The 26770-nt window shown below is 38.2% G+C and overlaps 2 long non-coding RNA genes across 2 annotated transcripts in view; one reads left to right on the forward strand and one right to left on the reverse strand.

Annotated features, from left to right (window-relative positions):
- The window catches only part of LOC144506277 (uncharacterized), a 43997-nt gene extending 39170 nt beyond the window's left edge, over nt 1–4827 (reverse strand). Inside the window, exon 1 of the long non-coding RNA XR_013499871.1 lies at nt 4635–4827. This is a non-coding gene — a long non-coding RNA (uncharacterized LOC144506277). The remainder of the gene's footprint in view (nt 1–4634) is intronic.
- A 91-nt stretch (nt 4828–4918) lies between these two features.
- Nucleotides 4919–26770, forward strand: part of LOC144506278 (uncharacterized) — a 59420-nt gene continuing 37568 nt past the window's right edge. Inside the window, exons 1-2 of the long non-coding RNA XR_013499872.1 lie at nt 4919–5265; nt 9244–9284. This is a non-coding gene — a long non-coding RNA (uncharacterized LOC144506278). The remainder of the gene's footprint in view (nt 5266–9243; nt 9285–26770) is intronic.

A 26770-nucleotide genomic window follows, 5' to 3' on the forward strand; every position in this document is an offset into this window, starting at 1 on the left:
CTGAACCAAGTTCACTTTAAAGGCAGCCCATTGTTTTCTTACAGTTCTGCCAGCCAATCTTGGATTCCAGTTTATCTGGACCTCAACCCGCTGAAATTGGCCTTCTTGCAATAAGTATTTTGCCCGTTGTCCTTTTCAATGGCTAATCTACACCTGTGATACTGTGATCACTGTTCCCTAAATATTTCCCTGATGCCTCAACCCACCTCATTTCCCAAAACCAAATTCAGCAATGCCTCCTTTCTCGTTGGTCTGAAAATTTAATGAAGAAAATATTCCTGAATGCACTCCATAAATTCTTCTTCCTTTGTGCCCTTTACTCTATTACCAACACAGTCTGTATCTAATGAGGTTTTGCTGCTGTAACTTCCCCTGCAAATTTGCACCTCTATTTCTTTCCCACTTGGTGGTTTATTAAGTTTTGTTTACACTTCAGCTTCCCACTCCTGATCTATGGGCACCCGGTGCGGAGGGGGGCAGGGTAGGTGGAGGACCTCCTCGTGAACCTACTCCTAGACCTGGCCAAACTTGCCATCAATAAGTCCAGGCAGCAGGCAATCAAGGAGGTTGTTCAATCCGACTGCCTGCCCCTCTTCTGCAGATGGGCTGGGTGGCCCTGGAGAGGGGGCATGCGGTGTCCACAGGAACCATTGAGACTTTCCATACCCGTTGGGCACCACTCTCAATGTTTTAAGTTTCATTTGTGATTTGTTTTGTGGAAATATAATAAAATATTCCTGAATGCACTCCATAAATTCTTCCTCCTTTGTGCCCTTTACTCTATTACCAACACATTTGTGATTCGTTTTGGGAAAATATAATAAATATTATAAATATCCCCCTTAAGGAGCTACCCCTTTTATTTTGTCCCTCAGTTTATTCAATTTTGTTTAATTGTTTAACTCAAAATAGTTGGTGACCTATGGAATACAGGCAGTTGTATAATGGTACCTCTGTTGCTGCTTAACTTGACCCAAATAGATTGTCCTTGATCTCCTATTCCCAGCACCATTGTGTCATTAGTGAATACTGCCACCTCTCCTCCTTTCCTGAAAAGTAGAATCTCTTGATATCTTCAATCTGAGATCAAGTGACAAATAAGTCAATTTTAATAATCAATTAATCTCATTTTTATATGGAATTTACCACTCTTAACTGCAGGCTTTTGATTTAGTGGTAACATTTACATTGGTTCAGCATTTGAACCCTGCTGCAGACTGTCTTGACAAGTGGCATTTTGTGTCTAACATCCACCAGGATATTTATTTCTAATGGGTATAAATTTAGATGCCCCCACTGTCAGCATTGTAAAGATTGCAGAACCTATAAAACCCTTCTGTTGTATAGGATTACATAAAAATGATTATAGTCAATCAAGGTGCTTCATATGGCAATCTGACATGCTGTTAATCAGCATGTGAATGCTTCCACTACTTAACACTATTCTCCAAGGGATTCATAGAATTGGTTACAGCACAGAAGGTGGCCACTGGCTCATTGTGTCCATGCCAACTCTATGCAAGAGCAACTTAGTTAGTCCCACTCCCACATCCCATTCCTATAGCAATGCCAATCTTTTCCCTTCGGGTCTTGGGTGCTTATCCAATTCCATTTTGAAAGCCACAATTGAAACTGCCTCCACCACACTCAAGCAGTGCATTCCAGGTGCATTTGCTATATGTTTAAAAAAAAGAAAAATATTTTTCCTCAAGTTGCCATTTGTTCTTTTGCTGATCACTTTAAATCGGTGTCCTCTAGTTTTTGACCCTTCTTTCCATGAACATTCTCTCTCTCCATTTACTCAGTCTAGACCCCTCATGATTTTGAACACCTATGAAATTTCCCCCAAGAACAACTGTAACTTCTCCAAAGTCTCACATCCCTGGAACCATTTTTTTTAAGTGGAAGACTGTGAAAACATAATAACTATTGCTAAAATAGTCTTGGTCAAGAGTGCCAATGCATTTAAAGTCTTTGAAAAATGCTGATCATTCACCAGTGATATTAAATATTTAAACTAACTTGATTTCATTTAATAAATGTACATGATAAGTCAACTTACCATATTGTAGTTTTAATGTATTTTGTCAGTTGGAGAAAATAAAACTCTTAACTTACTATATTGATTATACTTCACTGACCAGGCTCATTTGTTTCAAGATTTTTTTTAAAAATGATTTGATAAGTGCAAACAGCAATCAGTTGTGAGGGCATTTTTGTCATGATTGTTAAACCACAATCATCCACCAGACACAAATCAAACTTTGAAAAGGAGGTCCTTCCATAACACCCACCCCCAAAATAAAACTATGCTTGCACATAAATTTAATCCAGTACTCATCCTCGGACCCAATTGAGACAATTGACCCAATTACACGCATCTTGAGATTTGAACAAATGTAGTAGAGTGGCGAATGCAGCCATTTGAGCTCCTAGGATTCTTGTCTTTCTTGCTCGTTTTCTAGCCAATTTTCCTTGCTTTATCAAGATCTGGAATATTATCAGTTTTCTAAACTTCTACATGAGAAAGTTCGCTTAGCTTCTCAAAGTTTGAAAATAATATGAAACCTTCTTAGATTCCTTTGCAACAAGCAATTACCTGATTGGGAGAAAAGAAGGGGCTTGCTGTTAGGCCATGTGCCAATACAGATCATAACATGATCACCAATAACTGGGCAGGAATGGGCCAACTTGAAGCACTCTGTATTTCCTGTTTCCATTGAAATTATATCTTACCTCTCCCAATTTAGATTGAAAGTTATCAATAGTGAACACTTAGTTTTGTGCCTTTTCACAAAAGATCTCTCACTGATGATGACTAAACATTTTGGATGTGGACAATTTATGAAAAACAAGCACAACGTATCAAACGAGAGAAAAAAATAGATTTGTAATCATTGCATCAACATTGAGCTCCATAACCGAGATTAAGATGCCATTCAAATTGCTGGGAAGGGGGGTGGAAGTGGTTTAAATCAACACTAAATTCTTCAGTTAGTTGATGGTTAATCACAAATTCTCTAGATAGCGCTGTAGCATCCTGCCTAAGGGATAGTTGTCCAAACTGCAGCCTATGGGCCACGCAAAACTTCTGAGTACTGGATTGGCATAGGCTCTAATCCCAGGCAATCTAATCTTATTTGTGTTTGTTTCTTAAACTCCAGTTTCTTTTTATTTGAATTTAATGAATGTAGAGGTTGCAAAGAGGATAATCTTTAGACCTGTTGTCTGCTTGTTGGATAAATCCTAATTGGAACACCAAGATTCAATAGTACCAGCAACCTGAGATAGATATAAATTGATGGAAACACTGATTTAGAATTTTCTATATAATATCTAGCCTGGTGTGTGCAAGGAAAGAACTTGCGAAAATTACCGTGAACAATAATGAGAAGTTGTGACCTCTGCTCAAAAGGTTTCAGCAATCTGGCCTGTTGATACTGTTGACAGATGGCATGGTGGCACAGTGGTTAGTACTGCTGCCTCACAGCACCAGGGACCCGGGTTCGATTCCTGGTTCAGGTCAGTGTGTGAAGTCTGCACGTTTTCCCATGTCTGCGTGGGTTTCCTTCGGGTGCTCCGATTTCCTCCCACAGTCCAAAGATGTGCTAGTTAGGTGCACTGGCTGTGCTAAATTATCCTTCAGTGTACCTGAACAGGTGCCTGTGTGGCAACTGGGGGAATTTTCACAGTAACTTCATTACAGTGTTAATGTAAGCCTACTTGTGACAAATAAATAAACTGAGGTCATTTCTTCTGGTTTATGGCAGACTGGCAATAAATAACCTACATCCTGGCAGCCATTTTGAAATTATCAACATTTAAGATTTGCAGTCTTATTTTTGTTTTCAGAAGGTGACCACATATCTGAAAGTTTAATGAGTTCACTCAGGTTTCATGTTTGATCACTTGGGACTGCGTCACATTGATATTGAGAGCTGGATATTCATAAATTCAAATGGCTGGTTTTATGGTTAAGGGCATCAGAGATGATGATCCTAGTTGATACATAGATCTTGCAAGCCTCTTTAATCATTTAGGAAGCCCCGATAATTTTACCCCAATTTTACACAACTCAGAATCATAGAATCCCACAGTGAGGAGGCCATTCAGTCCATCGAGCCTGCAGCAACAACAATCCCACCCTAACCCCACAAATTTACCCTGCTAATCCCCCTGACACTAAGGGACAATTTAACATGGCCAATCACCTAACCCGCACATCTTTGGACTGTGGGAGGAAACCGGAGCACCCGGAGGAAACCCACGCAGACACGGGGAGAACGTGCAAACGTTCCCCTACCAAAACAAACTCGGATTTTTAGGTACGGTTGTTGAGCGGTACCCACAAATCGTGCACACGAAGCCACCACTAGAGCCGCATGCAAGCTTCGAGATCCTTCCAGAATGAGACACTGCACACCGAAAAGTTTGACAGGACCCTCTTCAACTGAAGGGCGGTCATGTGAGAGTAAGCAGTCAATCGATATTCAGTTTTAAATCGCCTAATCCCTTCATGCCAGTCTAAGAGTAGTGAACTGTATTAGAGCTGCGTCCTTGTAAATATTCTGTATAAACGAAGCACAACATTAAAATCACCCCCCTCCCCCCCCGGAAAAAAAAAAACAACCGACCTGCAAAGTCGTGGGCCAGTTAGGTTAATTCAGCATGTAAAGTGGACACATTGGGTATTTGCTGCCGAATCATTCCGTGTGATGGTGAGTGCAGTGAGAGGGAGGGGGGGGCTGGGCTGGGTGTTTGATGTGAGCAGCCGTTGGCCGGGTGGCGGCGGCGCGAGCCGCTGCCGTTGGAGCCCAATTTCAAACTGTCAGCGCGAGGAGCTGCTGTTACCCAGCATGCCGCGCGGCCCACCACTAACGAATTTGAGTCGAATCTCGGCTTTCGGCGCCATTTTCGACTGGAGCAAAAAAAAACACACAGCAGCGGCAGCAGCAGCACAACAGACAGGATGGAGAGAGAGGGAGGGAGAGAGAGAGAGAGAGAGAGAAGACAGCAGTGGTCAGGGTCGAAGAGAGAGAATGTGAGGCGGGACAGACAGACAGAGAGGAAAGGGAAAGAGAGAGGTTAGGGTTGAAGTCAACCCAACGACAGAAGTTGGTCCGCACACAAGTAATGCAGCTCGGATACAGACTGACCTCCCCTCTCTCAACCAACAACTAACCCCCTCCAAAAAAATATCCAAGTTAAGAGGAGCAGAAGGATGAAAGACAGCCGCAGATCCGTCGCTCAGTACGGAGCAAGCAGGTTTGTCCCATTTTATTTTTCTTTTCCTGTCACTTGTTTTTATAAAAGTTTTTTTGAGTAATTTTGAGCGGGATGGGATTGCACCCCCCCCCCCCCCCCCCGCACCTTAAATTGTGTTTTTAATTTAGTCCTTGTCGGGGAATGGGGGGGGGGGGGGGGGAGAAGAGGCGGTGGTTCAAACAAGTAAGTGAACCTTTTGAATGTTGCATGGGTGTCTTGTCGCAAGGAAAGATCGGGGAGTTATAATTAAAGCAAGATTTAAAAATTGGCAAAGCGATGATGGGGAAAGGAGGGAGATAGATGCATACACACACACACACACAATCGCTGATGATGGGGGGGGGAAAGGGTTTTTTTTTATTGAGTGACAAGTGCGAAGGGATCGCGAACTCGTCCTGACTGGCACTTGGTGTAATGTGGCCGAGCTTCCCTCCCTAACCAAACTATCGTTTCATTTGGAAACGCTCTACTCCTGTTTGGTAAGACTTGTTTTAAAAATTTAACTCAAGTTCGAGGCTGTCGACCCTATCTTTTTTTTTACAAATAAGTAGCGATTGGGGTGATGTGTTATGCTAAGTTATTTGAATGGTGTTTGAGACGGCGGGTCTGAGGCTGACTTTCCCACCCACCCGGTTACAGTAAGTACAGTACGATGATCATTGGCGCTACCGCAAGTTAATAGCAAGGCTCCATTCACTCCAGCCCACAACTTTCGGCTTTTTTCCCCCCCTTCCCTCATCTCCCTCCCTTCTGTATGGATCGAATTCTCCAGAGCCACTTGTTTCAAAAAAATTGAAACTACGTTTTGCGCTATCCTGTGGCTTTCATCGGTCTCCGCAGTGCGAGTTTCTGAATGTGGGGGCAGTTCACGATCCGAGGTACCTGTCTGAATCAACTCATTTATTTTCGGTATTACTGTAAATGTCAGTACCATGGCCTCATCTGAAATATTCTCTTAACCTCCTCACCCCCGTCCCAACGTTACACAATCGGCTCCATGAACAAATTATAGATATTTTTCCTCTTCTCCCTTTTCCCCCCTCCCCCATTTAATTTATCGTAATTATATTGGTAGATATTTTTAATGGCCAGAATTGGAATTTTCATGTTTTCGGAAATAATTTCATACCATTGACTTTTTAGATTGCGGGAATAACGGTATTTGATTAAACTTTTCTCCCTCGCTGGCGTGGGCGCAAATGAGTATGTGTACGTATGAAATCTTTGAATCTCAAAAAAAAAACCGTTATTGGCTGATGTCTGAGGTGGATTAGGGTAGGTTTAAGGGGAAAAATGCAAGTCGTGAAAATATAGAAGACAGATACTGAAAACTGATGCCTCAGTCTTATCTAAAACTGCGCAAATTTAGCTTTAATGTTGTATGCTAATTGTATTGAAATGCGAATGCACTATTTTGTATTATTTCCCACAGTTGAGTAATGTCTGGGACTCGAAGGAAAATCTTGATTTTTACATCTAACAATGGGTACGATGTTCTGCTAAAAGACGTGGGTGTGCACCATAAACTATATGTCAGTTACACTCGGGTTTTTAAAATGTTGCCCTAAGTGAATGAAATGGGTGTCATTCTAACATTGTGCATGGGTAAAATGTTTTCCGGACAATTATTTGTTGAATATATTTACAGTATTCATATATTTGGTGAGCGAATGTCAATATAATTCATCCTTTTGAGATGGTTTAGACCTAGTAAAAGACACTGCGTTTTAACGCTTGAGCAATACCAAATTGGAATTACACTTGCTACAGGATAGTTGGTGAGACCTCACATTCTGAATGTATTCTTTTATCTAGTACGTCGAGGCCACGAATTGAAATGTTTTTTCTTAAACCTCTCGAAATGATGAGAGTATAAAGTTGTAATGACACTGTTCCGTTTGCTGTCTCCCCAGCCCCTGTTCCTGCATGTTTGAAGTGTATTAGCGCACGGGCTTTTCTAAAGATTGCAGAACTTGTTTTCATCTATTAATGGCAAAAATAAAAGAGCCTTTCAAAAAAGTAACTTTAGGACAAAGAAGAACTGATGATACACTAGTGCAATCAATATTTGAACGTAACCAGTTATATTCTTATGTTGCGTTTCCTCGTTTTTCCGTATTTTTTGAGCACTACTAAAATAAGAATCGCAAGAAATAATGGCAATTGCTTGCAGGGCAGACTTTTGAGATACATATTTTAATAATTGTACGGTATAGCAAACAATAGAAACAAACTTTTGTTTTAACATCTGAAAACGTATAGCCAGCAAGGATGTTCAAGCTTTTGTAAAATGTTTACTCTCATTTCATGTCTGTTTCAAACTTTAGCCTGTTATGTAATAGTGAATATAACTTTTCCTAGACAGTATATTTATATTGAGAAGCCGTTACTTCATTTTCCTTGTGCACTAGTCTGAATCAAATTGAGACTTGTCAAGATGACTAAATGATGCGATGGTAGGCCGTTTATCAAAGTGATCCTGCAATACATATGTGAAATTTTTCTGGGGTATGCAATGCTAAATGTTCTATTAACAAAAGCTCAAATGCATACAGTGTGTATAAGTAATAATTGTGTGTTTAAACAAAAGTGGTTGTAGAATGTTTTTGTACTATTATGAGGATATAAGCCCTCTTTTTATATCATACAAATATTTCGCATGTTAATAATTAGCCCAGGATCATCTAGTCATGACATTCTTCAGAAATGGAAGATGTAGGTTTCCGTCAAAATTTCCCACATGAAGGTCTTTTAATCTCGGTGGCCTAAAGCTGGAGATAATGAGGTGGCCCTCCTTGCATCTCCAACTCCTTTTACAGGAGAATAATGAGAAAATCTGAGGTTAGGAGAAATAATCTTAGGAAAAATTTATAATGACTTACTGGCACAATCAGTTTATTACTGTAAAATCACTAGGGGAGAGATGTGGATTATGTCAAAGATAGGATTAAAACAATGAAGTGAATGTGCTGCATGCTAGAATTTAGGAAAAAATTAAGATCCCGTTTGTTTCTTGAGTATTAAGGAAACTACTTGTAGTATGACTTTATAATCACTGCACGGTAGTACAGCAAATGTGCAGTCATATGCCTATTCAGTTATGTTAATTTTTGGTAATTTCTTAACCAGAGTACACTCCATTGAGCTTTTGCCTTTAGTTCATTTGCAGTTCAAAAATTAGTTCAGAGCATTTATGCTTGGGTTCTGAAATTATTGCATACTTACATTTAGCATCCTTGAAATATAGAGTTGTGGTACAGATTTTGCATGAGACAAATGATAGTTTTGAATGGAGCTTTACTTTGTCAAGATGAATACAGATGTGGTACATTTTTTAGGTATTGCTATACTTCTGATAATATGGTATTGGAAAATCGATTTTCATATTTTTAGAAAATTTGTGTAAAACAAAAGGTGCAAAAACATCAACTTTCTAAAGCAATACATATTTTTGCTGCTGTTAATTTGATAATGAAAGGGTAAATTTAATTTGTGTAGTTTAAAGCAGTTGTTTTCTCCCAGCATCAAAAGGGCAATGTAGTAGCATTTGCACTAAAGAAGATCAGTTACTTTGTAAGGTTGCCTCTGTATTGATAGCCATAGCTAATCCAATTCTGATTTTTATCTTACAGAATGTAAGGCGTTATTATCTGCAACTGCTCTGACATGTGGTCATGCTTTTTTTTTGGTATTCCTCCCACACTAATCCAATTGTGTGTCACAACCTGCTTTGCTGTTTTTAATTTAGTACCTAACACAGCAACTTCAAAACTAGATTTCATTGGGGGGGAGGTGTTAAATGGGTAACTTACATGCAAAAATTGGACAATTTCATCCAAATTCAGATTTTAATGTGCATTTCAATTGTACAGAACAGCAAATAATAAAGTTTTAATTTTTTTCTGATTAATTGTGTCTTGAATTATGCTCTAATAGATTATAACTAAGATAAAACACTTTCTACCCATTGCTTTTTAGGGTTCATTGATGAAACCCTGATTCATATTGGTTTGAAAAAGGTAAGAGCATAAATTTGAAACTGAGATGGCCAATTGTTTAGTGGCTTTTGCATTCCAGCCCTGATAACATTGCAAAAATATAATGAAATTGTAGTTGAATGCTTATTTAGTTTTTTAATTTGTTATGGGAGACTGGTGTATTTATAAATTTACATAAGCTATAGAAAATATCACATTATGCAAAGTGTTCTTAGATGATTAACATTTGGATACAATTTTGTTTCAGAAATGCATGCAGAACACATTTCTGCTTGCTAGATTTGCCGTGTGTATTGTGGCGAATTATTCATTTTTAACTGGCCTTGTTGCTTTTTTTTACAACGTTGAATTCAAGTTGAAAGCACTAGGACCTTGGAGAAACCTTTTCCTGTATTACCATGATTTCAAGTTGGGCCTAATTCAAGCTTAGACTTTTACAGTTCTATGCTACTGTACATTCCTTTAAATTCATGATCCTCTCAGAAACCTGGGAATACTTTGGGTATCTTTGCTGAATGAAGAAACAGTGACATCCCTATGGGGAAAGAAGGAAGAAAATAAGTGGTGTACATTTTTTTTTAAACATGAAAAGTAGACTCTTAACCCCTTCAGCATTGAAAGACCTAACTTTCAAATCGCGTTTTGCAGTATCTACATTTTTATAAATTTCTAATTAGAGTTTTAGAAGCCAACGATATGATTTTTCTGTTTTGATGAAATGCTGCAGGCCCTGCAGTCGGTTTCATAGCTATTGTTAATACCAGATATTCCCTAAATCAAATATAATAGTTACAAATTAAAGTCACACTCATAAATCAACAGTGTCCCTCAGTTGTGAAGGAATACCCACGTTGCAATTCTGGGACATTTCCACTTGTCATTACCCATTTATTTTAAGGTTTTTTTGCGAATCACGCTTGAATTCCACTTTAGTGCTGAAACTTCACACCACTTGGAATGCGATTGTCAGTGCAGAAGCATATTTGGGTTATGTATTGTCTTCAAAGAGTAAAAGATAACCATCCATCTAAATTTTGAACACTGATCCAAAAGTGAAGCTGAAGATCACTGCAACCTGTTTGTCATAAGGGGAAGCAGTGGTGCCTCTGGTTCACTAGCATCCTTCAGGGAAGGGAATCTGCTGTCCTTACTTGGCCTGGCCTACATGTGATTCAGACCCACAGTGTGATTTACTCTGAAATAGCCTAGCAAGCTACTCAGTTCAAGGGCAATTAGGGATGAGCAATGCATGCTGGTCCCAGCCAGCGATGCCCACATCCCAGGTAATAATTTTAAAAATGCTTTTCATTCTCTGCATTGTAAAGCAGCATGACAGTTGAGCTAAAGGGTCCAATTCCACTCCTTCATGGTAGCAATGTCAAAAAATGAATTAAACTAATGCATTCATGGTAAATGGTTATTTTTCAGACTGGAGGATGATCAGGAATGGTGTTCCCCAGTGGTCAGTGCTAGGAGCACTGCTTTCCCTTTATAGCAATAAATCACTTGGTAAATGGAGTATAGAGTAAAATTTCAAAATATGCCAGTGATACCAAACTTGGAATAAGACGCAGGAGAATGATAGAAATTAACAGCAACAGGGCATACTTAAATTAGCAGAATGGTCAAACAATGACAGATGGAATTTAATATTGGATCTTGGGCTTCATAAACGAAGAATTGAGTACAAAAACAGGGAAATTATGCTTGAAAAAAAATACAGAATATGCTGGATAAACTCTGCAGGCCTGGCAGCATCTATGGAGAGAAACAGAATTAGCATTCTGGGTCTAAAAGATCCTTCTACAGTTATGTCGAACATTTAATAAAGCTCTGGTTAGGCCACAATTCTGTCCAGTTCTGGTTGCCACACTTAAGTGGAGAGTCTTTGAGATGGTGCAGAGGAGACTTATCAGAATAGTTCCAGGGATAGAGACTTTTGCTACTAGGTAAGGTTGAGAAGCTGGTGGTGTTCTCTTTGGAGCAAAGAGAATTGAGGATATATTTAATAGAGGTATGCAAGATTAATGGGTTTAGGTAAGCTAGGCAAAGAAGAACTCTTCCCATTGGCTAATGGTGCAAGGGCTAGGGGGACAGATGTTTGGTTTTGATACAGGTGGGAATGTGAGGAAAAACCTTTTACACAGTGCATGGTAATGACCTGGAACTCTACTTACAAGAATGGTGGAAACACAGATTTATCAATGATTTCACTTGAAGGAAATAAACTTCCAGGACTACGGGGATAGTTCCCATCTCCCACTGTAACTGATTTGTTCTATAGAGAGCTGGCATGATCTCGATGGGCTGAGTGACCACCTTCTGTGCTGTAAATGACTCTATAACTCTTAATTGTAAACAGATATTCCTTAGTTTACATGGGCATATTAATTGAGTCATTCCTGACCTAGGCATGCTGTTTTAAAACTTTAATACCTGAGCACGTGGCAGATGTGTTATCCTGTACTTACAGTATGACTTCATTTCTCATGCAGCACATTTAACAGGACTGAGATGATAGATTCGCTGATGAATTACAGCTGACCTTGAAATGATTGAGAAGAAGACAAAACCAACTGGCTTGGAAGTTATGCTGCCATATATTTTTTAAAAATGCACTTGGGAGGAATAGAAATTGAGATTGCTAGGCAGTCAAATCAGAAGTCAACAAATTAGTGTCTCTCATTAATTCAAATTGACTGTGAATTTTATTTAAGTGTGTTTAATGGGTAAAACATTCCCACTATGGCTTTCAATCTTTCAACTTTGCTAATGTTCGTTAAGAGGAGAATTTGTCTTGCCAGTTCAAAGCTTTTGTCTTGAAGTTTATGGCACTATCCAGTTTCCCTATTTTACATGGTTCTCAAATGCAAAAAGATAGTAAAATTTTAAAAATAGCTGTACACATGGGACAGACTGATGAAGACTGTCAAGATAGTGTGGAAAATATAAATGACAAATTGTATGAATATTTGAGGGGTATTGACCTTTACCAAACAGGTGTACTGTAGTGTTTTTTTTAATTCTCCTCCTATGTTGCCAATTTTCTTCTTTTTCCTGAAGGCTCTGGGTTCAGAAAGCTGTTTTCCAATCTGAATTATTTTGCCCAAATGACCACTTTTCATGTGTGAGATAGCCACCGAGTATCTAAGTAGTTTTATTCAAAAGTACAAGACATCATGGCTTTTCCTCCTTCTTAACCTCGGTGCACTGAAGCCAGTTGTAGTGCCACTACTGCAGTGAAAAAAAGAGGGACGCTGTATTAGAAAACCAAAATTTGGCTGAACATTCACATGCTTTTAATTTATCTTGCACATTTGAAATATCAAATATAAATATTTTGTGTGCTACTGTATATTAAATAGCTTGCCTGCTGATTACCATTTGTTTCTGCTTTTCACTCATTGCAGTATCTTAAGGATTTTGCGAATACTGTTGGTACAAATGCAAGTATCATAGTTTACAGTCAACTGATACTAGCTCTTTTGGTGATCTTTTGAGTCAGCCAGTGAATGTCTTTATTCTACACAGCTTTCAATTTTTGATTTTGTTTATAAATTAGAGAGGAAAACGATAATTGGCCTTTCTTAGCAAGTGGGAAATCATTTGATAAACCTTTGTTTTTAAAAATGAAAATTAAGATGCTTGTATCTGTATATGGCAGGATTCAAACATTTGGTCAGTTATAGTAGCTACTTGCATAATAACCCACAGAATTTCAGAAACAGTACATGCAGGTACACAAATGAATGCCATGACGGGATCTTTATTCTTACAAGAATAATGCAAGATCTGAATCTTGGGTTGTTTACTGTGGTTTTATGAATGGGAAAAAAAAGCAAATTGGTGTGAGAGTAGGATTATTTTGTAGGAGTATTTTTTTTAAAACTAACTCTGTGGTACTTAGATTCGTTCCTGTGTGGAAGCCATTCAGAAATTGTATGTCCTGGAAAGAACAATTGAGCATAATGCTAATGATTCATGGAGCTACTGTGTATGTTTTAAAAGTCTTTCTGCAGTAATCGTGGTCAGTTCAAAAGGTTTCAGTTTAGCAGACTATCATTAGCCTAAGCTTCAGGAAGGAAGAAGGCAAATTGCATAAATTTATGGTCTGCTCCTGCTATGAGCCTAATTTTGTTTTTGTCCTGATATATTTTGAAACTACACAGTTCACAGTTAGCATCAATGACCATACATGCTCTGCACTGACTTTCTTAAGAATAGTGAAAACTTTGCGGAATTTGTTTAGAGCTAATACCATAGCATTATTTGAAAGTGAGATTTTACCACACATGAAACATTATTGGCAGTGGTGAAATAGCATTGCTGTTAGAAATAGTCTGTTTCCCTTTTTTGGTGGGGGGTGGGCACACAAACAAATGTACTGTTGCATCATGATCAGTGTTTTTAGATTGAATGACCTACAAGTTAATGTAGCACTGTTGATAATTGGCACAATTTCCATAGAATAGCTAACTTTAGCCATGTTATAATAGTTTTTAAGTTATTCAATTGTACTGCTGAGTCATTTTTTTGAAATTGATCAATACCAGACCTTTCACTTAATAGCTGATATAATGAGATGCAAAATGCACTGTTTATTCATCTAGCTGCTCATTGCAAGAAACTACCGGGGATAAATTTAGAGCTGACCAGTGAAAAATAACACTAAAGTTTTCTATTGAGGGATTGGCGTCTGTCACAATTTGCAAAGCAGAATATTGTAAATTACTGTTATTCTTGGGAACTTCTGTCCATGCTATTTTCCTCTTGAGAGTTTTAAGAGTTCAGCATGTGTCACATTTATGATGGGTTGGTTGAACAGTTGCGAGTTTTTAAAAATTGTCAGTGGTTCTACAGTTATCCAAAGACAGCACGTATTTAGCACAGTATTATTTAGAGGGCTCCAATATCTCTCTCCTGGGTCTTCATTCTTGATTATGATGAGTATTTCTGTTGCAGTATAAATTTATAACTAAGTTTGCACATGATATTGTACACAATAGCAAGCAAACATTTACTATTCAAGCTGCTCAAGTACATTTATGAATTGCATTTTTAAAATATCTTCAAGTGGGATGTTATTGTATGCAAGTATCATATTTGGAAAGTTATTAACATGCTGCTTTGAAATATTTGAGGCCTTTTTATAATAGGGTGCCAGATCAAAAAATAGAGGTTCTTCTACCAGCTCCAGGCAGCAACTGCTCTTTGTTGAAAAATGAAACTGTTTTTCCCTGCAAGCTTAGCTCCTCTCATTAACCACATGACTCTGTTCCTGTCAAACACCCTAATCAAAACTCACATGACTGCATACCTCGTCTAAAATCCGAGGAGAACGAAGTAAACAAAAGGTCCATCAACTCTACAAAGTAACACATTCCAAGCTAAAGTCAGTTATTATCCTGTATTCTCAGCATTTGAGCTGCATGTTTTCCAAAATTGAATGTTTCTTCTTCTTTCTTCAAAGTTGTGATAAAGCATTTACGATCACATTCTCTCTTCCTGCTTTTCTCAACACGCTGCATCCTTTTTTTTTGGAGGCCTCCTTCTGTTTTCGATCCTGCTCTGCTTCCAAGTCTGAGCCCAGTTCCATTGTCATAGAACATAGTACAGCACAGAACAGGCTCTTCGGCCCACGATGTTGTGCCGAGCTTTATCTGAAACCAAGATCAAGCTATCCCACTCCCTATCATCCTGGTGTGCTCCATGTGCCTATCCAATAACCGCTTAAATGTTCCTAAAGTGTCTGACTCCACTATCACTGCAGGCAGTCCATTCCACACCCCAACCACTCTCTGCGTAAAGAATCTACCTCTGATATCCTTCCTGTATCTCCCACCACGAACCCTATAGTTATGCCCCCTTGTAATAGCTCCATCCACCCGAGGAAATAGTCTTTGAACGTTCACTCTATCTATCCCCTTGATCATTTTATAAACCTCTATTAAGTCTCCCCTCAGCCTCCTCCGCTCCAGAGAGAACAGCCCTAGCTCCCTCAACCTTTCCTCATAAGACCTACCCTCCAAACCAGGCAGCATCCTGGTAAATCTCCTCTGCACTCTTTCTAGCGCTTCCACATCCTTCTTATAGTGAGGTGACCAGAACTGCACACAATATTCCAAATGTGGTCTCACCAAGGTCCTGTACAGTTGCAGCATAACCCCACGGCTCTTAAACTCCAACCCCCTGTTAATAAAAGCTAACACACTATAGGCCTTCTTCACAGCTCTATCCACTTGAGTGGCAACCTTTAGAGATCTGTGGATATGAACCCCAAGATCTCTCTGTTCCTCCACAGTCTTCAGAACCCTACCTTTGACCCTGTAGTCCACATTTAAATTAGTCCTACCAAAATGAATCACCTCACATTTATCAGGGTTAAACTCCATTTGCCATTTTTCAGCCCAGCTTTGCATCCTATCTATGTCTCTTTGCAGCCTACAACAGCCCTCCACCTCATCCACTACTCCACCAATCTTGGTGTCATCAGCAAATTTACTGATCCACCCTTCAGCCCCCTCCTCTAAGTCATTAATAAAAATCACAAAGAGCAGAGGACCAAGCACTGATCCCTGCGGCACTCCGCTAGCAACCTGCCTCCAATCCGAAAATTTTCCATCGACCACCACCCTCTGTCTTCGATCAGACAGCCAGTTACCTATCCAATTTCCCTCTATCCCACACCTCCTCACTTTCATCATAAGTCGACCATGGGGGACCTTATCAAACGCCTTACTAAAATCCATGTATATGACATCAACTGCCCTACCTTCATCAACACACTTAGTTACCTCCTCAAAAAATTCTATCAAATTTGTGAGGCACGACTTGCCCTTCACGAATCCGTGCTGACTATCCCGGATTAATCCGCATCTTTCTAAATGGTTGTAAATCCCATCCCTAAGGACCTTTTCCATCAACTTACCAACCACCGAAGTAAGACTAACCGGTCTATAATTACCAGGGTCATTTCTATTCCCTTTCTTAAACAGAGGAACAACATTCGCTACTCTCCAGTCCTCTGGCACCATCCCCGTGGACAGCGAGGACCCAAAGATCAAAGCCAAAGGCTCTGCAATCTCATCCCTTGCCTCCCAAAGAATCCTAGGATACATTTCATCAGGCCCAGGGGACTTATCGACCTTCAGTTTATTCAAAACTGCCAGGACATCCTCCCTCCGAACATCTATTTTCTCCAGCCTATTAGCCTGTAACACCTTGTCATGATTATAAATTAATTCTGGTAATGTCCCCTGAGAGCTGGGCGAGATCTGGAGGGTAAACTTTAGATTGAATGAAAATTGACGCAAACCACTTTTGATTTGCTTTCTAATTTCCTTTGTTGAGTTCAATCAGTTCTTTTACTTTTCAGAGTCCCAAAATGTCAAACCGAAGTAGGCTTTTCCCAGAAGGTTGAGCGGCTTACAGATTTTGTCACAGAGAATCTGTCCCTTGCATGCTTTCTCAACTTCATATGTGCGCTCAAGACCATCCAGAAGGGTCATCTTATCCCTGTCCCTTGTCTTGCTAACTGGTCTTAGTTCCTCAGGTAGTCCAACTCCCCCTTCTGTTGCAAAATGGCATGCTCAAAATTCTTTCCAGAGACTTCAATTTTTAGTTTCATGTTAGGATTTTCTTCTTTCTCTTCATTCTTGGCCTGCACCTGCAGATTTTCAATGACAACACAATCCTCAATTCTGAAAATCTCGGATTGTGAAAGTTAAACTACTTTTCTGGTTCAATGTCGTTCAGCTCTGACAAAGGGTCATCTAGACTCAAAATGTTGGCTCTATTCTATCTCCATAGAAGTTGTGTATCAGATTGGCTTCTTTGGCGTCAGAATTTGTTGTAATTTTAGTTTTAGTGATCATTGTGGCAGTCATGCTGTTGCAAAAACCATTGTAATTTACTCAAACATCAGCTATGAACAATAGTATTGTTTTTTGGCTATCGATGTCTGTGCAAGCTGTGTAGATTCATTGTCCCAGCAGTTCATTGGGAATGATGTTAGAGTTTCATCAAACAGTCTTACTTCACATCACTGTCCTATTCTGTTGTCTGCGGTTGTACAATGCTTCTGCTCATCAATCTCCATTTTGAGATCACATATGACTGCCAACTGACGTACATTTTTCTTCTCATAGATGAACTGTTGTCGACAGTCCTGCAGTTTATGCTCAGGTAACGTCAACAACACAGGAACAGGTTCCAAATCAGTCAACTTTTCTTGCATCTGCCTCCACGCACCTACTCACTTTTCTTATTCACATCATATCTTTCTCTGCTTTCACCAGTTTCACACTGCACTCATCTGCCTTCATTCATGTCTTCATTAACTGAGATTTGTAAGTATCCACCAGCCCTTCGTAGTGTTTGATGAAGATTTTCAGCTGCTGCTTCTCAGACTGAGCAGACATCAACTTCTCCTTCTGAACCTGTGCTAACTTGGATTAAGTCCATACTGGTGTTGCTTAATTGGAACAGCATTATCTACATCATGCACAATTACTTAAATACTTCCAAGTTTATTCCCACGTGTAGCTTCAAGTGATTGAAGTAACTTTCACGTTCTTTTGACTTTCCTCTGGAAGGTAACTCAGTGAATTATCCCAATTTTGGATTATTTCCTCATTATTCAATCTAATTTGTGGAATGTCAAATTCAGAATACTCTGGATTTGTTTCTGAGTTGTAACAGCTAACACATCCTCCTTCTCCTTTCCTTCCCTATCAAAATACTGTTTGAGCAGATTAACATGGCACACTCTTACTTCTATCTGCTGTTCTTATCAAATAAATCACATCACTTAGTTTTCTTTTGATTTGACAAGGCCTTGCTTTTAATGGTTCACCTACCAATGGTAATAGTCCTAATACTTCTTCCCCGCTAATGAAATTACCAATTTTTGATCTCTTATCTGCTTCTGTTTTCACCACGTGCTGTGCCACTTTTAAATGCTGTCTAGCCAGCTCACCAGCCCTAATTAATCTCTTCCTAAAGTTAGACACACAGTCCAACAATGTAGTCTCAGAATGCTGACTCACCAATTTCTTTAAGTGGTCCTCTTACCTCATGACAAAAAATCAATTCAAAGAGACTGAATTTTGTCGATTCATTAGACGCATCCCTAATTGTAAAAGGTACTAATGGCATTCCTTTTCCCAATCCTCTGGATAATCCTGATTATAGGGCCTCAACATGGTCTCAATTTTGATGCCCCCGTTCTAACGCTCCCTGCGATTCTGAATGATACGCAGTTGATTTAAATTGCTTTACTTCCAAGCTGTCCATAACTTCAACATAAAATGGGATTTCTGTGGGCAGTCTGCTTGTGGTTTTTTTAAAAATAAGTAATTCCTCTACAATCCTTTTAGCCCTAATATTACATAATTGAATGGCATCTGGAAATCTAGTAGACACGTCCATAATGGTCAACAAATATTGATTCCCATTTTTTGTTTTAGGCAGAGGCCCCCACAAAATCTACTTGGACCCTCGTAAAAGGTTCCTCAAATGCCAGACTGGGTATTAAAGGGCGCTGGTTTGATTACCGCTTGAGGTTTTCCTATTACCTGATGTGTATGACAAAATTCTACTACATATCTACGCATTCCCAGCCAATAAGTGATTTTTGTATTTTCGCTTGAGTTTTCCTTGCTCGTAAATTACCTCCTACTGGAACCTCATGCGCTACCCTCAACACCTCCTTTCTATAACCCATTGGTAATACAACTTGTTGAACTTCTGTCCATTTTGCATCTGCCTGAATATGTAAAGGTCTCCACTTCCTCATTAAGACATAATTTTTAATTTAATAACACTGCAGTTTACACTCAAATTTTTCTTCTGTGTGTGCTTTCTGATATAACTGCTTTATCTCGACATCTTTTTGTTGTAATTTTGCCAATTTTCCTCAACTAAAATATCCACTTCATCCTCCACCTGTTCTTGTTCTTTACCAACCATCTGGTCAAAGATTGTTTCTGATAACAACCTCAACCTCCTTATCTTTACTTTTTGATTCCTCCTCCTCCTCCTGTCTCAACCTGTGTTTTGTGATCTTGTTACCACATAGTGGGGAAACATCCCAGGATATTCTTCCTTCAACACATCAGTTGTTTGATTTTCCACTGGCTTTTCAACCACAGTAGGCATCACTGCCACCTGTGATCCAGTTATATCATTATCCAGGATAAACTATATCCCTGGAAAAGAGAATTTCTCTATTGCCCCTACCACCACTTTTCACCGGACTCTCCAACCTTGCCTTACATAATGGAACACAACCATTACTTCCACATATTTCTACCTTTCCTGGCAATACTCCTTTCAAACTACATATCTCCTCATCTTTCACCATTAAAGATTGACTTGTTCCTGTATCTCAAGATCTTAACTTTACCTACTCCTCTTGGTACACATGAGTAACCTTACCCACACAAATAAAAACTTTAAAAAGATCTGGTATTTGCTTATCAAACAACCTCTGGACAGGTGGTACATCCTTCTGCACCTCTTAAGCTTCGACCGTGTTTTCCTTTGCCAATTTAACAAGCTTTTCCTCTCTTTTTTCTCAGTACTTTTCTTAAGCCACCAACACTGCAACTTGATGTGTCCAACTTAAATATAATGAAATATATATGACGTAAACTATCCTTACTATCTCCACTGAGATCTCCTTTGCCTTGATCACCTGAGGATTTCTCTCTTCCCCAGTCTCTCTCCCTCACAGCTTGAAATTGATGTTGAAAACCAAACCTTGATTTATGAAGCAATTCAATATAATCTGCCATTTTTTGCTGCTACTCTTCAGTTTTACTCTTTTGTACTGCTACCATTTCAAGAAGTTTGCTTTTCAGTTCCTAAAGTCCAGATGCGCTCTCTTTTTCCCTTTTCTGCAGCAATTACCTTTCTCTCTCTCTTTGCTTTTAATTGCGATTTAAACTGTCTCAATTCTTTTCCTTGATCAAGCTGTCTCAATTCCTTTTCTTGTGCAACTGTTTCATTTGTAATTGAAGTTTAGCCAATTCCAAGTCCAATTATTTCTGGCAATTTTAAATGCTGAGCTATCACTGAATTTATCTCTGCCTTCCTTGCCCCTTTAAGTACAGTCAACTTCAGTTTGTTAACTAAATCCAAAAGCTTTGTTTTAGCCACCTTTTGTAAACTACTCCGAGTGACCTCTTCCACACCAAGGAACACCTTAGCCACTGAAAGAGCCATTTTTCCAGAAGACATTCCCTACTTAAACTAACCGAATGCAACACCTGAAAAAAAACACCAATATCTCAACACCCACTATCTTTGAGTTCAATAACCCCAAGCCAAACAAGTAATTATAGTTTTTAATCTCAGAAAAGAGCCCCCAATTTTTTTGTTGGGTGCCAGATCAGAACCCCCAAGGTATATTATGAAGCCAGACTACACCCCAACAATTTTTATATGTTGGCATTAATGTGAGGATAGGATGTTTCACTCCAGGTATCATTCTGCTGACAAACGAGGCAGCTTTTATCAAAGTAAAATATTTTACAACACAGTTTTAATCTTACAAATGAATTAGCTTAACCTTTAACAGTTGAACAATACTTAAACATGACAATGTACAATTCTTAACTGCTAACCGATTGCTATTAGTTCCAATCAAGCAATATGTCTCTTATAGACTTAAACCCCTCTTTGTAATTAGTTAGCAAAACACAGGCATGCTTGCTTTAGCTTGAGTTACAGCCCTGGAGCTTACAGAAAACTTCTAGAGAGAGGGAGAGCTTTCTCTGTGCATCAGCTCCAGGCAGCAATTAAAAATGAAAATAAAACTGTTTCTTTCTTGCAAGCTTAGCTCCTCCTATTAACTACATGACTCTGTTCCTGTCAATCCACCTAATCCAAACTCACACGACTCTGCATACCTAATCTAAAATCCCAGGAAAACAAAGTGAAACATTCCATGCTAAAATCAGTTATTATCCTGCTTTCTAAGCATTTGAGCTGCATGTTTTCCCAGACAGACTCTTGTGACAAAACACTGCCTCTTAAAGCAGCCCCACCTTAAACATAAAACATATCAAAATATCACAGCATCGCACTTAAGTCCTTATTTCAGACTCCCCATTACCGTAGAATTATACATCAACCGTTGAACCCTCCTTCTAAAAATGGGGGTTGATGCATACACCGGGTATAAAATATGAACCAGGTGTGTCGGAAGTCACCATTTTGAATTGAGGGGTGGTGTGGACACAACACTGGCAATTCCTAATAAATTAGCTGCATGATTTATTTAATTAAATAATTGCACAGCGATACCTTTTAACCACACGCAAAGTATTTTTAAAATGTCAAATCTATTGCCTTCATGTGATGCAAAGTTCATCCAATTAATTCAGAGTTACTTTACTTTGCATCATCATAAGGAAGGAACTCTGGGTCCGATTTGACGCTTTTTAAAATCATCCCTCCACAGCTGTCATCTTCCTTTCCACCCATTAAATTGAATATTCAACATTATTTTGAACAATCTGGCACTTGTTGCACTAATAGCATCCCACAGTTTGTTAATTAAGCCACACAAAATATCAAATAGGGCAGTATGCATATTTTCACTCTTCTGTGAAGGTTTTACTTCTCTGTTAATCATTCAACCATTCCTTTGGAGCAAACATGATACTTGAATGGCTTGTAAGGCATGCATCCTAAAATGGAACTACAGATATTAGACCCCCTGGGACAACTGCATTGTGGGTGTTATTCCCAGGTGCCTCTTGATCTCATAAGTTATATGGAATCTGGACATACCTTGCACTAAAAGTTACATAACTTACATAGGCCCACCGAGATGCCTATTCCACATTTCCTCGATCCATTCATAACTTTATTCCATCCTCATCCATCCACCTGTTGTCACAGACATGCACAATATCCCTGCAGGGAACTTGATGTTTGGCATTTAAATTACCATATGTTTTAATTTTATTCCATCAACCTTGCAGACTAGTACCACCATGGGTCTTGTCTTCTCATGTCTGCTGTTTTTCTCTAGAACTAATTTTGACCCTTTCCACTGCACAGTTTAGCTGCTGGGCATATATCCATGTTGCCAATGTGACTAAATGGGTATTCAAGGCTTTGCCACTGTCTGATAATGAATTACTGGAAACTGGGGAATTTTGGCATTAATGTCTTAGTCCAGCGGTTCCCAAAGGGTGCGGCGCGCCACACTGGTGCGGCGAGAGAGGATGGCAAGTATGGCGGGAAGATTCAAGGACAATCAAAGAAACATTTAAACATGGTTTAAACAAGCATTGTTTTATACTTTCTGGATGTCCCATGATCATATTATAAAGTAGTTGTCTTCTATGTTATGAATCAAGCACTGCTAGGAGTTGTTTCTTTTTGTTTTTGAATGTATTTCTTACCAATAAAAAATTCGGTGTGGCGTGAGCAAATTTTTATTCTGAAAGTGCGGCCCAGTGAAAAAAGTTTGGGAACCACTGTCTTAGTCGCTGAGTAATTGTTGCCGTCTGCCACAGCACTAGCTAATTGTTTGTTTCATTCATTCCATAAAGTGGCTACACCAACTAGGTATGGGTCTGGATTTGATATTGTCTACTTAAGTGCATATATACACATTGTATTTCCGGTGACGATGTAGTTATTTCAGCAATTTTTGAGGGCTCATCCTGAAACATGCTTCTCAAGATCAGACCAGTGACTGGTCCCTGTTTTGATTGTATATTTGGCCTTGGGCATCTTCAGGGCGGATTCCTCCTCCCATTTTCACACCAATTTCTCACTAACACCAAATTTCCACGCTGCAGCAGTTTTTTGACAGGTTAGCAAAGGTTGCTACTTCTGGCTTGAAAGCAGCTTTGTACTTCTGTTTGTCAATTGTCATGCACGGTCTGCTTTGTGTGGATGTGTCCTAAACTCCCGCACATCATCTTCACAACACAGCTCATATCACATGCTTGATCCCATATGTCAACTTGCAATATAAGGTGAGGAAAACGTGTCTCGGGGTGAAAAATTGAGGCTAACTAATGCAAGTACAGCATTTCATAGCTGAAATATGAGAAGTCACTTGTACACGAGTATATGCAAAAGCATGACTCTTGACACTGAAGAAATAGGGTCGTCCTATGAGCCAAATGAAGAAAAGCCGGGTTGATTTATGAATGATCTACAAATTGGTTTTCAAATTCTTCAGTTTTAGTTTGCTACCCCGGAAATAGAATATTTTTCTAGAATTTTTTTAAAGTTGAATACCAATAATCCATTTCTTTTGGAAAAGTACTACTTGAGCATACAAAGTCTGTACCTGAGAGATTTATATTGCAAATTGTTATAGCTGAAAGTTTGTACATATTACATTATTACATGAACTGATTTTAAGCAGCTAAAAATACAGATTTTACAGGTCGCACAAATTTTAACAAAATTTGCAATTCACAGTTTATTAAGTGTGCAAATCGGTAGTAAATGCCACCATGAAAGTCATCATTCAAAAAACATTGCATTATCCTTTTTTCATTGCATACCTTTTGTTGATCTGTAATGGGTACATTAATCATGTTGAAAAGTTACTACATGCTATTGGTGAAGTAGTACTGGAAGAATGTTACCAAGTTGCTTGCTATTAAGAATTGATTAATTCACTTATTGTCCCATTAAACAAAGGAACCTAATCCAGAAATTGTGAAACCAGATTATAGGCTTGCTGAATTTCCCCATGTGACTCACTGAAATTTATAAGATAATTAACTAATGCACTGCTGTACCTGCTAATGGACATTCTTTCCATTGCAGTTAATGTTTTGTAGAAAGATGCCAAATTTTCCTTTCATACAGAGTTCTCTGGGAGATTCCAAAGATGAGGAATATACGTTGGTGCTCTATAACCATGAGGATTTGTTTTAAAGGAAAAAAAACTTATCTGCAAAAGGCAAAGTGAGGACCTAAAAGCAAGATTAATTACCAATATAACACAAGCACATAATTGGAGGATTTTTTTTTACATGGCGGTGAATAAGAGCCACATATAGTTCAGGGTTGATTAATTTAAATCTCAAATTTCCATTAGGACTAAATTAAAATTCCTACCTTTATGTTACTTGCATTGCAAAATGACTTATTTGATAAGTTTTAGCTTAGTAAGTGAAGGTTGTGTATTCTCAGTTGAAACTGTTGATAGAAAATAGTTAAATGTAGGTTTCTAACTTGTCACAACATCATATTGTATCGTCTGTTGTTTTAATTCTAGCTTTTGATGTACCTAAATAAAGTTATATTTTAGATTTAGAGCCAAATCTATATAATTTGGTGACATTCTTCAGGGCAGCTATGCAGTGTGGTTTTTAAGGACGTGAAATAGCCATTTCATTTTACATCAAGGGAGTTTCCACAAATGATAGACAATTAGTTTATTACAGATTTGCTTGTTCTTTCTGTTTTTCAATCTTTCCTGCTTTTTGTTTTTTTTTGCATTTAATGAGATTTTTCAGTGTCTTAAATATGTTGTGAACACTACATTTTAAATGTGTTTAAACTAACATTCAGATTGTCAAATGTTGCATCTATAGTACACCTAGGTGAAACTGTCCCTTATAGGCATCAAAGGGAAATTAATTCTCCATAATGCAAGGCTTGTGATTTTTGAATGAGATTTCATTAAAATGAATAAAATGTTTCAATTACTGTAAGATTAAATTGTTTACAAAATATTCAATTTTATTTTTAGTTTTCTGCTGTGCAAATGTGGCTATCGGAAAACTTTTTCAAACACCGAATTGGTACTTGTTTGTCCAGATTTCAGTTTTGCTAGTTTTTTGTTGGTGGGATGGAGGGGGGGGGTCATTAAATATAAATCATTGCATGTTGGCCCTGATGTTGCTCCATATGATTTTGTTTAATCTTGACATCTGCAATTATTAGGGAATAGAATATACCAAAGTATTATTTTTAAGTGGATTGTCTTTTTTTAGGAGAATTTTCTCAATAATTATGCCTTAATATTGGAAAGAAAGAAAATTGAAAGTGTAGAAAAGTAGTCTGCAAATTGTTAAACAAGAAATAAAGTTTGACAGTGTATCAAGTTAAAAATGGGGATGTCAATTTTAGTACATATTTTATGCAGATAGGAGAAAATAAATATTTTCCTATGTCTCTGGACATCAGTTGGTTATGAGTAACCTATGTGCTTAAGTAGTTATGGTTTAACTCGAATTGTTTTAAATGGTTGGGGTCACACTTCAGCTGCAGTCAAGTTCCCCAAAATTGATGTGAAACTATTCATCAGTGATAGGTTCAGTGGAAGAAACATAAACAATTCAAAATTTTCTCCATTTATGTTTAGCTGCACTGAGAATTGATTTTAGTTTTACTTTATATGATGGGGTTGCACTTTTAATGCACACATTTCTTTTGTTCTCCTAGCATACATGTGTAGGTTTATCTTCACCAACCATCATAATAGTTTGATCTAAAATAAAAAGAAAACTACCTGGATTCCCCTTTCGTGGCTGAAAGACACCCTTTCTGAAAAAAAGGGTTACTGTTGTATTTTGCTTCAGGAGGCTGGAAATTAAATGAATGAGATCTTTTTACTTATGATAAATATGATATTTGGGACATGAATATTCATAAGGAAAGTTAATGGGTATCTAACTGACACAATAATTGCCATTTTTTTGATAATCTTAACAATCTGGTATAAATTTAATTATTTTTCTATTCTTGATCACTTGAGTTACTTCAGATCAGTACATCCAATTTGAACACACATCAATAAAGTAAATTTAAATTCTAATGAAATCCAAATTGATATTTTAAGTTTACCTAATTTTAAACAACTGGCATTATTCAAGAAATGTAGTTATTGATTTTGTAAATTTCTGTCCAGATTACATTTTTATTAGTGTTAAATAAAGTTGAAAAATGTAAAACCGTGCATGTGTGTAAATCAAATTTCAAATCAGCCCTTGCTTTGCAGTGGATCAGGTACATAGATGGATTAAATATAATCTATTTCTGCTTCTATTGGGATTAGGAGATTTCATGATGGGGAACTTTTTACTTCATATCCTGTACTTGTTGCACAGCAGCATTTTAAGTCCCACGTTGTAAAAGAAGAAAATGGTTATGGTTTAACCATTTTGGATCAGTTAGATTTTGATGCTAGCACAGTGCGCAACAACTCTCTTCCTGGCGTGTAAAACCTGGAACTCCTGGTGTATAAAACCCGTATCACATCAAGACATCCATTCTATTATCAGCAACAAAGATATATTACTGCCCAGTTCCTTTAGAGAAAAAAAAACGGTTTCACTTATTGAGGAATGCATTTGTTGCAAAATTATTTGGGCGATAAGTGCTATTTCATTTTTTTTTTCATTTTATGGTATTTAGAATATGCTATTAAGAATTTATGTTTTAAAATTTTGATTTAAGGTCAATCTGTAACAGAATTAAATATCATTAGGGTATTTGAAATTCTACTTGTCCATTCA

This window comes from Mustelus asterias, chromosome 17 (genome assembly GCF_964213995.1).
Source record: "Mustelus asterias chromosome 17, sMusAst1.hap1.1, whole genome shotgun sequence".
In the NCBI taxonomy this organism is placed as follows: domain Eukaryota; kingdom Metazoa; phylum Chordata; class Chondrichthyes; order Carcharhiniformes; family Triakidae; genus Mustelus; species Mustelus asterias.